The 12,833-nt window shown below is 38.2% G+C and overlaps 1 protein-coding gene across 10 annotated transcripts in view; it reads left to right on the top strand.

Moving 5' to 3' along the window:
• The window catches only part of CACNA2D1 (calcium voltage-gated channel auxiliary subunit alpha2delta 1), a 507,273-nt gene that overhangs the window by 159,799 nt on the left and 334,641 nt on the right, over positions 1-12,833 (top strand). The gene's annotated exons all lie outside the window — the stretch shown is intronic.

A 12,833-nucleotide genomic window follows, 5' to 3' on the forward strand; every position in this document is an offset into this window, starting at 1 on the left:
CATTTTGGATTTCTGTTTAAATGAGTTTTGACTTATGTAAATCTTCAGGTTTTTCATGTGTACTGTTTGTATTGTTAGTTTATCATTTACTGCCTAGGATTGTAAATACTATGTATTTCAAATAAGATAGATTCAGGATGGAAGAAAATGTTATATAGAGTTTTACATTGTAATTAGTTTCTTTCCCAGTTCCAGCCATTTACCTGACTCTTGAAGGCTTTTTATCTCTTTGGCTCTCATTAACAACTGTCTGTCTATAAAGCTTAATATCTCTCAGCTTCCAGATAGGGATAATAAAAGAAACTTATCCACAGGTAGTTGTGGTGCTTAAGGGAAAGAAGCTATGATATGTTAGTTACTGCTTTGTTGGTGGTGGTCGTAGTGGTGATAATCTGAGGACAAAAATCAGCAAATTGAAAATTAGCAAGCTTCTGTGAAATTCGGCCAGTTGGAACAGGCTCACTTATGGATGGTAAAACGTACATAAAATTATAATGACTAATTTCCATTTTAATGGAGTAAGTATATTTTATGGAATAAAGGATGGGTATGAAGTCTGAGAAAGAATCAAGATCATTCATTCAGTTATTGTGTATAGGGAAGAAACAAGAGCAAAAATAAATGACCCAAACTTTTGAGATCGAATGGCTGTCTGAATAGTGGTATTTTGAGTAGTAAGGGGAAACTCTAGAGAGCTAGGTTCAAGAGAAAGCAGTGGCCCTGCTTCCTTACATGACGAATTTGAAATGATGGTAGGCTTTCTTGGTGGCTGCCTAACAGCGAGTAAAGTTGGAGGATTGACACTTCTGAGAGAAAGGATGGTAGTAGATAATGTAGTTTTATTGAGTTGACAGTTGACATGAAAAAGTAAGAGCAGAGGGCTGAATCTGTGGTTAAAGCATTATATTTATAGGAAGGAAGTGGGGAAGAGAGCCAGAGTCTCAAGGGAATGATCATACTAACATGGCATCCAGTGCAGCAAGAGGAGTTTGTAGTTAGTTAAATGGGAATACAGCTAAAGAAAGAGGATTATGGAGAAAATACAGTTGAATTTGACATCGTGGATATTAGCATAGTTAGGCAGAAGCCATAAGGAAGTAAGTTAAGCAATGAGTGAGTCCTAAGGAAGTAGTTAAAGGGAGTTTAGTGATGAAGACATTAAGAAAGTCAGTGTTCAAATTCACCAGGGTGGTCAAATTTTTTAAAAAGACTCAGAATGCTAATTGTTGGCCAGTCTACATAACAACTGGAATTTAAATATATTGGACATGGGGATGCCCATTTTTACAGCAACCACTTAGGAAAATTCGTTGGTGGTATTTAACCCTATGACCCAGCAGTTCTTTGAATACACCTAAGAGAAATGTGTCTACTCAGAATCATGTAGAATCATTTGCAATGGCTCCACTGTAAGCAGCTCAGATGTTCTTCAACAAAAGATCGGATAAATAATCTGTGCTACATTTGTACCCTGGAATATTGCACGGCAAAAATCCCAACCAAACCAAACCCAAAATACTGCTATGTGCAACAACAGTTCTCAGTCTCATGGAGAGAGTGAAGAGCCAAAGAAGCCAGAGAGAAAAGAGTACCTACTCTATGATATGCAACATACACGAAGTTCAAGAACAGGCCCAACTAACATGTGCTCTTCGAAATCAAAATAGCATTTCTCTCCGGCATGGGTAGCTGGGGAGCGAGGCCAGCTGTTGACTCCACTGAGCATGAAGACATGTGAACGACGTCCAAAAAACTAAAACAAATAAATGAATAACAGGAAAAGTCAGAAATAGCTGAGGAAAGAATAGGTAAGAACTTAATTACGTGCAGCCACTGATGGGTCTATAATTCACGATCAGGGAACCAGAGAGGAAGAATGACAATGTGGAGCTGTAGAGCAACGTACGAGTCTCTCCTGTCTGCATTTTTATTCTTAGAAGTCACACTTTAATACTTTGACTTGGGAAGAGGGGAGCATATGAATGAAGAGCTTAATTCTTTCCTGCCGCTTTCTTCCCAGTATCTCTTGTGCCTCAGTCATTAGCTCAGAAAATTTTTACCAAGTGCCTCTTACATTGCACACATTGAGGTAGGTATTAAGGATATGCTGCTGCTGAAAGGTGATGTCTTTACCTTAAAGGATTTATATTCCAGTAGTGAGGGTTATCAGATAGGAAAACAATGTTAATAGATGTACCATGGAAGCCTGTGGAAGAGTTCTCAACTCCTGAGTGAAGAGAAAGCCTGGGGGATTTCAGATGGTGCACAATGTGGTTATGACACATAAAGGAAATGGGCAGATATGAGACGAGGGAAGTAAGTAGAGGCCAAATAATGAAGGGACTCATGTAGCATTGTGCCCTGGAAAGCCTGCACACTTGAGAGTGGGCACATTTGGGTTTGAATTTCACGACTTGTCTGTAAAGTGGGGAAAATGGTGTCCAATTTGCAGGCTCGTGAGAATTAAAAACGTGAAGCCCCACTTGTTATTTTAGGGAGGGTAGCTCTTAGAGGTATTCGGGTTGGACGACCAGTGTGAAGGCTGCTGCAGAAATCCTGGAAAGTGAAGAAAGCCCGAAGGGAGACCATTCCCGTGCAAATGCTGGAGAGGTGAGAGATGAACCAGGAGAGTGTACAGGGCGTCCTGAGTCACTGCTGTGAACATCGAGAGGAAAGAAGCTATTTAGGTTTCTGGTTTGGATAATCAGATGGACTCTGGGCTTTTTCACTAAGGACCAGTCAGTGTGCAGGTGGAGCATCCAGCTTCGGTTGCAAACTGCTCCTGCTTCCTTGCAGTTTTCCACGCCATCTCAGCTCGTGCTCTGCTTCTGGCCCGAGGAACCACTGTTCTGCAGGGTCCTCTTGCCACCCTCTCTGATAGATCAGGACTGTGGCTGGAAGCTTCCCGGACACCCTTTTCTGTCTTTTTCCTCTCTTCAGCCATTTATCAGGCTCTTCGGATTTACTGTCTTGGTAAAGGTTTTCTCTTTCCATTCCCATTTTCTCTAAAGCTCATCTTTGCTTTTCATCTAATCCTTCTAATCATTACGCAAGACACCTTGCCCCATGGGGCCAAAGTAGTTTCTCAGCCTTTTTTGCCAACCCTGGTTCAAGCACCTCTAGCAATTAACTCAGAATTCTTTTGGGGGATGTCTGGTTTGGGTTGAATGAATAAGAGAGGAAGAGAAGTAAGAATGGACAATCTGTGATTGGAGGGAGAGGGAATCACTGGGTTGTGCCAATACATTTAGGATGTCTTCCGTTTGCTTTGTGTCACGTTCACTGGTTGTTTTTTCTACTTTTGTAAATTAGAAATTAATTTTGAAATTAATCTCATATTTATGATACTTTATGAACATTTTCAGTTGAAGTACTTACTGCGTATTTGTAGAGATGATATCTGAAACCTTAAATCTTAGCTATTATGGAATTTTTTTTTTAATGTTTTATTTATTCATGAGAGGCAGAGAGAGAGAGAGAGGCAGAGGCAGAAGGGAGGGAGAAGCAGGCTCCCTGCCCAGCAGGGACCCCGATGCGGGACTCGATCCCAGGACCCTGGGATCATGACCTGAGCCGAAGGCAGACACTTAACCATCTGAGCCACCCAGGCGCCCCTGGAATTTTTTTTAAAAGACAAATTTTAACTTTGGTGCAGTTATAACACTGTATTTCCTTTGATCAATTTTAATCTTTCCATACTCTGTGAATATTTCACTAAAAGTTTTTGTAAAACATATTAAAAACAAAACTTTACACCAAAAATAGATTTTTCGTCTGCCCATATAAAGTATTTAGGTGACCTGAGTTCACCAAAAATAATAAAATAATTCTTACTTATTGTTGATTTTTGTTGTCCAAATAAGAAGCCTTATAGAATCTATCGATTTAACGAGGTTGGCTTTAAAACCTTTAGTTTCTTCAATTCAGCAAGGCAATCATGTATTGAGATTGTTTATGAGGAAAAGTGAGAAGTGATGGTTATACAAAAAAATGCTATTTAGTACCTGTGGTCCAGGAATGTAGGGCTAACAGACAAGTGTCCAATGACATTACACATTAATACCATATTACACATTTAAGCGCTGTAATTGAATGTCTTTTTTTTTTTTTAAGATTTTATTTATTTATTTGAGAGAGAGAGAGTGAGAGACAGAGAGCATGAGAGGGAGGAGGGTCAGAGGGAGAAGCAGACTCCCCGCTGAGCAGGGAGCCCGATGCGGGACTCGATCCCAGGACCCTGGGATCATGACCTGAGCCGAAGGCAGTCGCTTAACCAACTGAGCCACCCAGGCGCCCCCGCTGTAATTGAATGTCTTAAGGTGAGTTGTTAGCAAACAGATTATTCTGAGCTGTTTTCCTATTTGGATCCGATATCATTTGGTGCTGGCATATAAATAATTGTTACACTTCAGGACTATCATGCGTCTCAGTATCAAAAAGTCAGACTTTCAACAAATCATTAAGCAAAAGTTAACAATTCAATGAAAAAGAAGCAAAGTATAAGAAAAGACATTTCACACACACACACCCCCCCCACAATAAACATACGAAGGTGTTTGTCCTCTTCCTAGAGAAATGCAAATCAAAACATTGGTATAGCCTTTTTCCCATAGATACTTTTTTTTTTTTTAACTGAAAAATAAATGTATTTTTTGTTTGTTTCTAAAGGATTTTTGGTGAGGCTTTTGATATTTGCCTTGAAACTTAAATTAGTCAATTTATGGAGGCTAGATTCTGGATACCTTCATTGGGAGATTCTGGGTGATGAATTTGGTGGATGAAAGTATATTTCAGAAGTAGTTTATTCTGTGATTGCAATGTAGATCTAAAACAAATCAAATGCTTCCTGGATTCAGCCTTTTTTAGAGTAATATACTTCTTCCAGTTTATCTGGGCATCGAAAAAGGTCAAACACATTTTTGTTAAGAATTAGTTGAAGAGCTTTTCCACCAGTAGACAGTGATAGAAAGCTTTCAAGCACTGACCTCCTCTATTTGGGGTTCCATAAGATCCTACTTCTGAGTTCATTTCTACAGCTGTTATAATTTATTTTACATGTAAGTGATAGTAAATGTATAACCATTTTCACAAAATGTTCTGAACTCACTTAAGGGTATTTGGAGGAGCATGTACTTATTGAATGCAGCGGAAGCACAAGCTCATTATAACAGCTGAGACCTATGAGTCTGTCCACTGTTAGTGGTAGTGCTCTGCACTTATAAATCTTCAATCAAAACCCAGGTTTCAGATAGACAAAGGAGATGTACCTCATTATTATCCAAAGGCCAGGCAATTTTTCTTTCACTCTTCAAATTGGTTTATTGAATAGAAATGCTTTTGTGGTTTTTTTTTCCAAGGTAATTGAATGGCTCCTGTAAGACTGTCTCTATATAATTTTATAAAAAATAATGCATTAGATGCACACAAAGAAATGCATCATCTGGTAGATCAAGTAGATGATTGAATGAGGTAGAATGTATTTCCATGTATATTCCATCTAAATATATTACATGTATTTTCACTGTTTTATCATCATATAGACAGAGCTAGAATCATTACAAATAGCTACCCAAAAATATAGTTATAAGATTCAGTATTGCCTCTCACTTCTCAGAATCAAATCCTGGATAAGGGAGAAGGAAATTAAAGAAGAGAATGATTGGAAAATCAAAAGTTTAAAGTATGAGGAAATGGAAAATGGACTGCAAATAACGGCAGGTGGTTGAAGAATAAGGCATAGCTTTAAGATCAATTTATCCTTGAGACGGCAACATTATATGTTTACATAGAGCACGGTAGACTTTCCAGATCTTTCATATGGGTTTGCAGTAAAAGGCCGATATTCAGAAAGAAAAGGAACCCAGATCTGATTAAATAAACTTCTGCATATATACTGTGAGTCCCCAAAATAAACTAAAAGGACCTACTGCAAATGGGACTTGGGATTTTATTGAATGAAATTCAAGTGTGTGTGTGTGTTTTGTTTTGTTTTTTGTTTGGTTTGTTGTTGTTGTTGTTGTTAAGTAGAGGGAGAAAAACTCCACAGACACGGAAAAATGAAAAAAAAACCCCACATTAATATGCATGGGTTAGATTTGGCCCTGGAGATCTTAGGATTAAATATGATTGGGTTTGCATTGCTTTAGGAAGATTGTAAGGCAATATTTAGAAAAAAAGTATACGGTGAAATTTAGCATTTCAATTTGAGACTAGCGCTTTGGTTCTAATGAGCAGATGCTCAACTGTGTATTGAGAGACCTGATGCAATTAAAAGATGTTTTTAGGTGGGAGGAGATCATTCAGCCTTGGATCGCCTGTCACTCTGCCTTGGCCAGCTTTCCTTGTGACAGATGCAGTTAGTTTTTCCTAAGTCTACTCAGCCAGCCATTAATTTGGCAACGGTCTCTCCAACAATAACTTATAAGACCTGGGTTTGGGAGAAGACTTACGTGTCTTTTTAAATATAGCAAAGATCAGATGTGTCAGTGCAGTGATATGAACATGCTTGATAATGGGATGAATCACACTGACTTTTCAGGAGAGAAGCTAAAGACTGAAATTGGAAACAGGACATATCTAGTTGGGAGAATCTGCTTTAAGATAGGAATATATTTTGCTTTGTAAGTCTCTATATGTGATAGACACAGAGACATACAGCTTTGTAAAAGAAGGGCAAGAATGCTTCTTTTTGGAGTAAATGGCTTCATCATCAGTGGTGTATCGTGGATGACGCTAATTTTATTTTTAACAATCATAAAGGAGGAAGCAGGTGCATCTTGAGTAAGAAAGTGGGCTTAGAGACGCTGTCATTTACTGGAGGCAAAATTTGATTCAACTGATATGCTTTCCCTTGTCCATTCTTTTCCTTTTCTTTCTTCATTTCTCTTCAGGTCAGAGGCTGGCAGCATAATTAAAGTTTGAATTATTTATGAAGAGCCATTAAAGTGGGTGGCTTGCAGATTAGTCAAAGACCGTGGAGCTGACACTAAGCTGCATTTCTTTTACTCTCTCCCAATAAATGATACCTTGACTGTATGCCTTGAAAATAAGTATATGACATTGAAGCTTTTAAAAAGAAAAATATGTAAAACACTGAGACCATTTACACTGAAGCGAACACAAGTGTGGATCTAGAATCATTATAATGTGCAAAAACAGGTCTTTGTGTGTGTGCATACATACATAAAAGATGTTTCTCTGCCAATAATTCATTAATATTGAATAGAAATCTAATTACCAAGGGGAACAATTTTTTGGTAGATATATAAAGATGTGACTAGAACTATAAATATACACACATGGGTATCATTAAGTGCGCATTTTATATTTGGACAGGGACATTGAAACAGTTCAGAAACATCTGTCACCAGCATGATGTGTTGAGAAGCAAAGAAATGGAAATGGGTGTCTGTTTTCTCAAAAGCATTAGGATCTGTAAACATAAACATCATTTTTTTTAATCTGCCAATTAAAATGAGTTTATGGGCCTAATGCAGTTTTTGAAAACAGTGAGAGCCTACCTAATAATGTTAAACTGGAATATTCTCCAAATTAACAGAGAGAAAAAAAAGCCCCATATGATGTGTTTCTTTACAGCCTTATCCTAGTCTTGGGGGAAAAAGCATATTGTGATGTGTTTCATTTTGCCTAGTGATTGAGGCAAAACTCTCTATTATGCTTACATGACTTTATTCATACTATTTAGAGGAAAATCAAACATACCTTTGCTTTCCTAGCCTTTTTCTTCCACCCCAAGAAAAATGGCCTAATTCTAATTCCATTAAAATTGAAAAATATTAAATGTATCCATACCTTTATTTTCATTTTTAATATGTCTCTTTTAAGATGTCCCTATGCAGAATATACTAATGCTCCTTTGATATAATCACTTTGGTCTAATATTTATTCAATCACATTCATTTCCAGTTTCAGAGTTAGTTCTTTGGGTAGGGTCAATTTTTTTTTAAGATTTTATTTATTTATTTGAGAGAGAGAGAGAGTGTGAGCACAAGAAGGGGGGAAGGGCAAAGGGAGTGGGTAAAACAGACTCCCTGCTGAGCAGGGAGCCCAACTTGGGGCTCGATCTCAGAAGCCCAGGATCGTGACCCGAGCCGAAGGCAGATGCTTAACTGACTGAGCCACCCAGGCGCCCCAGGATAGGGTCAATCATATGGATTTTGTTGTTGTTGTTTGTTTTTGAGGGGAAAAGTGTTTTTTGTTTCTTTGTTGTTTTTGTTTTTGAGTTGGTAGCAGTTTTTTTGTTTTGTTGTTTTTTTAAAGAGAGAATGTTTGCTTATGCTAGTGGGTGGGGGTGCAGAGGGGCAGAGGGAGAGGCGGAGGGGGGCGGATCTTAAACAGCCTTCATGCCCAGTGCAGAGCCTGATGAAGGGCTCGATCTCATGACCCTGAGATCATGACCTGAGACGAAATTGAGATTCGAATGCTTAACATGACTGAGCCACCCAGGTGCTCTGGTAGCAGTATTTTATTTATTTATTTATTTATTTATTATTATTATTTTTTTAAAGATTTTATTTATTTATTTGAAAGAGAGAATGAGAGACAGAGAGCACGAGAGGAAAGCGGGTCAGAGGGAGAAGCAGACCCCCCGCTGAGCAGGGAGCCCGATGTGGGACTCGATCCTGGGACTCCAGGATCATGACCTGAGCCGAAGGCAGTCACTTAACCAACTGAGCCACCCAGGTGCCCCCGGTAGCAGTGTTTTAAAAGTAACATCATGCAAGTTTAATCATTCAGGTTTGAGTTAAAGTTCTCTCTGTTTGGAGCCAAATGACCAATGCATGATGTTTTTCCCGGCTTGTTGATGTATATATATCTATAAAACAGTAACATCTCTCTCTCTCTCCTTGTGTTCTCTCCTTTATGTGTCACTAAATCTCGTCCAGCAGATTTTTACATGTAGGTCCATGGGTGTTGCATGATAAAATAATAACAATATCAGCAACAGCAATAAATATAATAAACTTAATGCTTCTTGTTATTTGTTAGCATGGCAACATCCCATGCTTTGTCATTTTCAGAAAGAAGGACAGGTTGGTCAGCTTCCTCATTAGCATTTGAAATTGGCATTAACCTCCAAATAAGTCATTTGCAGGGAAAAATTAATCCATCCTAACACTTCAACTGCCAAGGTCATTGGAAGAAAAGTACCAGTAACACACCAGTAAACAGGCTTTACCAATAGCTTTTACCCCATTTTTCTACTTAGCATGAAAATGTGTCTGTTTCTGACATTCTCTTTTCTCCAGTTGGTGCTTATAATCTCTGTCATACAGGGGCTTCTATTTGTTTGGAAATAATTAAGTCGAATACCGTCCTTACATATAGGTGGAGCTACTACCTTTATGATAATCTGAATACTTAGAGAGACAATGTTCTGCCTCATCAGTTCGTATCCCTTCATGGAGTAGTACCTGACGTGAGCCCTCATCAGCCTAAGGGGGGCTTATTAAAGTGGAAATACAATGGTAAAGGGTTACATAGTAGGTTGGCCTCAGTCACTTCTGACTTTGTTAGAAAAAAAGGAAAAGAGTAGTCTGAGAAGTCTGGAGATAACAAGATTTTTAAAGCTGCACATGCTGCTAAGGAAAGGAAGAGTTATGGCGCGATGTAGGGCTTACCAAAGTGTGTTCCGTAGCACCCAGGTTTTGAGAGACATGCTGGAAAAAGTGGGCCATGATCCAGTACATTTTGGACACACTTTATATCTCTCTCCTCATAGACCTCACTAAACCCTTGGGTATTTAAAAGACATTATAAGGTCTCTTTTTAGGAAGTCTATTTAAGTGTCTTTAGTCCAATGTTTTGTATATATTCAAATGATATGTTTAATATATCATTATAGTATCATTTGAATACTATTTATATATATATGTGTATGCATGCATAAGATCAATTGAGTATATGTATATGAATCATTTGGAACTAATGTTCCTTGGACACATTTTTGAACAATTTTTTTTTTAAAGATTTTATTTATTTTTTTGACAGAGAGAGACACAGCGAGAGCAGGAACACAAGCAGGGGGAGTGGGAGAGGGAGGAGCAGGCTTCCCGCAGAGCAGGGAGCCCGATGTGGGACTCGATCCCAGGACCCTGGGATCATGACCTGAGCTGAAGGCAGACGCTTAACGACTGAGCCACCCAGGCGCCCACTTTTGAACAATTTGAGAGCTACTGGTGTAGGTTTTATCTTTTTAAGATTTTATTTTTATTTTATTCATGAGAGAGAGAGAGGCAGAGGGAGAAGCAGGCTCCCCTTGGAGCAGGGAGCCCGACATGGGACTCAATCCCAGGACCCTGGGATCATGACCTGAGCCTAAGGCAGACGCTTAACTGACTGAGTCACCCAGATGCCCGTAGGTTTTAAAAACAGGCTTTACAGTTGAACAGCCTAGAACAAAATCTGCCTCTGTCAAACTGAGCAAATTTGAGCAAGTTACTGAACCTTTCCGAAGCCCACTTCTTCAACTGTAAATTGGTACAAATAATTTCTACTCACATGATTGTGTTAAGGATAGAATGCCATAATATGTGTAGAACTCTTAGTGAAGTTCTATCATATAGTCATTAGATAAAAATACATGTGAGAGAATGATATCTTTAAAGTCGTATTTTGCCTATTTCAAATATTTGCTTAGGGTTAACCTTTTGTAATTGTCTGTTTGAATTATTTGCATATTATTTCATGGGCATAACATTACCCCTCAAGGAAACCTTTAGTTTCCTATAGTAAATATTTGTTGTTTTTGCCTTCTTGGTATTTCTTTGCACTTCTTTTTTTTTTTTTTTTTAAAGATTTTATTTATTTATTCATGAGAGACAGAGAGAGAGACAGAGGCAGAGTGAGAAGCAGGCTCCCCGCGGAGCAGGGAGCCCGATGCGGGACTCGATCCCAGGACCCTGGGATCATGACCTGAGCCGAAGGCAGACACTTAACTGAATGAGCCACCCAGGCGCCCCTTCTTTGCACTTCTTATGGAAAAAGTACTTGTATTCCATGTGATCCTGGTGGGATTGTCAATAGTGATGTTGATGTTGATGACCGTATCATTAATAATGACCTTATATGGCACTTGCTGAGTGTCAGGCACTATTCTAAGTATTATATTCTAAGTACTTATATATATATGTCTAAGTACATATATATATGTATATATATATAAATACTTCTATATATATTATATCAGCTTATATATATTATATTAATTTAATATATATTAGCTCATTTAATCCTTACATCAACTCCATAATATATATATATAAGTACTTCTATATATATTATATCAGCTTATATATATTAGCTCATTTAATCCTTACATCAACTCCATAACATATCTACTATAATCATCTCAGTTTTATAGACCCTCTCCCCCAAACAACAACAACAGCAACAACAAATGGGATGGGGAGAGGTTAAGAAACTAGCTCAAGGTCACACAGCTAATAAGTGGTTGAGTTAGTAGTCAGACTCAAACAGTGGGACTCCAGAGTCTGGACTCCTAACCACAACACCATATATAGAGAAGGGCTCCTCACTTCCCACCTGTGTGAGCATATGACCTCAGCCAAACCTAATTTCTCTTTAGCATTCCAATATCAGTGTTCCTAAATGGTTATGATTATATTTTTCTACTTACTTTAGAACCCCTATAGCATCTAGGACTGAAAGTAGTATGTACTTAATGGAGAAAGATGAATTTTATTTCTTATGTTGTGAAATGTTTCTAAAATACTCTAAAAGATTTATTCAAATGATATTCATTAGCCATTTGACAATCAAAACATGTATATCCAGAGACCTTTTGGAATCTCCAGATTTGTGAAAAGCATTTGCCATTTCAGTCCCTCATTGTTCCCATTGTAAATGGGATGGGATGGTGGTAAATAGCAGAAGGGGCCTTTCTTTAGGTAGGCTCAGCGACTGAATCATTTACATTCAAATTCAGGCTCATGGCCATAATAACTCAAATATGTATCCTAGAAATATTACAAAGAGGTTCATATTATAGCTTTAGATTGTGTACCAATAGTTCAAACACCAAATGTGAATGAATGTTGTACATACAAAAGGACACTGGAATATCTATAATTTAAAATAAAATAAAAAAAATTCATTTTGCATTGTAACCTTATCACCACCTAAAGTATTTGGATTGAGGCCTTACATAATGGCCCTTTCTTGGATAGAAGGTGACAACTCCAAAAGAGTGTATCTGTCTATCTGTCTATCCTTCATCTACCTTTCTACCTATCATCATCGTCATCTACGTGTCTACCCATTTCTATTCCAGTATTTATTTAGGAATCAGATATAAGATTTAATTTTCTTAAATAATTATAGTTTTCTTCAAATAAGTAGAAAAGGCACTTTCAAAAGTACGGGCTTATGTATTCCTCTTAGGTCAGATGAGTGATTATTGAGTGAAATCACACAGGGGTGTGATTAATATTTAAATACCTTCAGAGGAGCTTTCTTGATGATATATTCCATCTTGTCATCCTAAACTGTTACAAATGACACTCTAGATTTTAAACTAGAGATTCATGGTTTTGTTTTTTAAGATTTTATTTGTTTGTCAGAGAGAGAGAGAGAGTGCGCGTGATAGAGAGCACGAGCAGGGGGAGCGGCAGGCAGAGGGAGAAGCAAGCTCCCCTCTGAGCAAGGAGCCGGATGCGGGACTTGATCCCAGGACCCTGGGATCATGACCTGAGCCGAAGGCAGATGCTTAACCGACTGAGCCACCCAGACGTCCCAAAATTCATATTTTTTTCAGAACAGTAGTGATTGCGAATTACGAGCCTTAGTTCTGT

This window comes from Mirounga angustirostris, unplaced genomic scaffold (assembly GCF_029215605.1).
Source record: "Mirounga angustirostris isolate CCGP_5_RB_7025 unplaced genomic scaffold, mMirAng1.0.hap1 SCAF_12, whole genome shotgun sequence".
Taxonomy (NCBI): Eukaryota; Metazoa; Chordata; class Mammalia; order Carnivora; family Phocidae; genus Mirounga; species Mirounga angustirostris.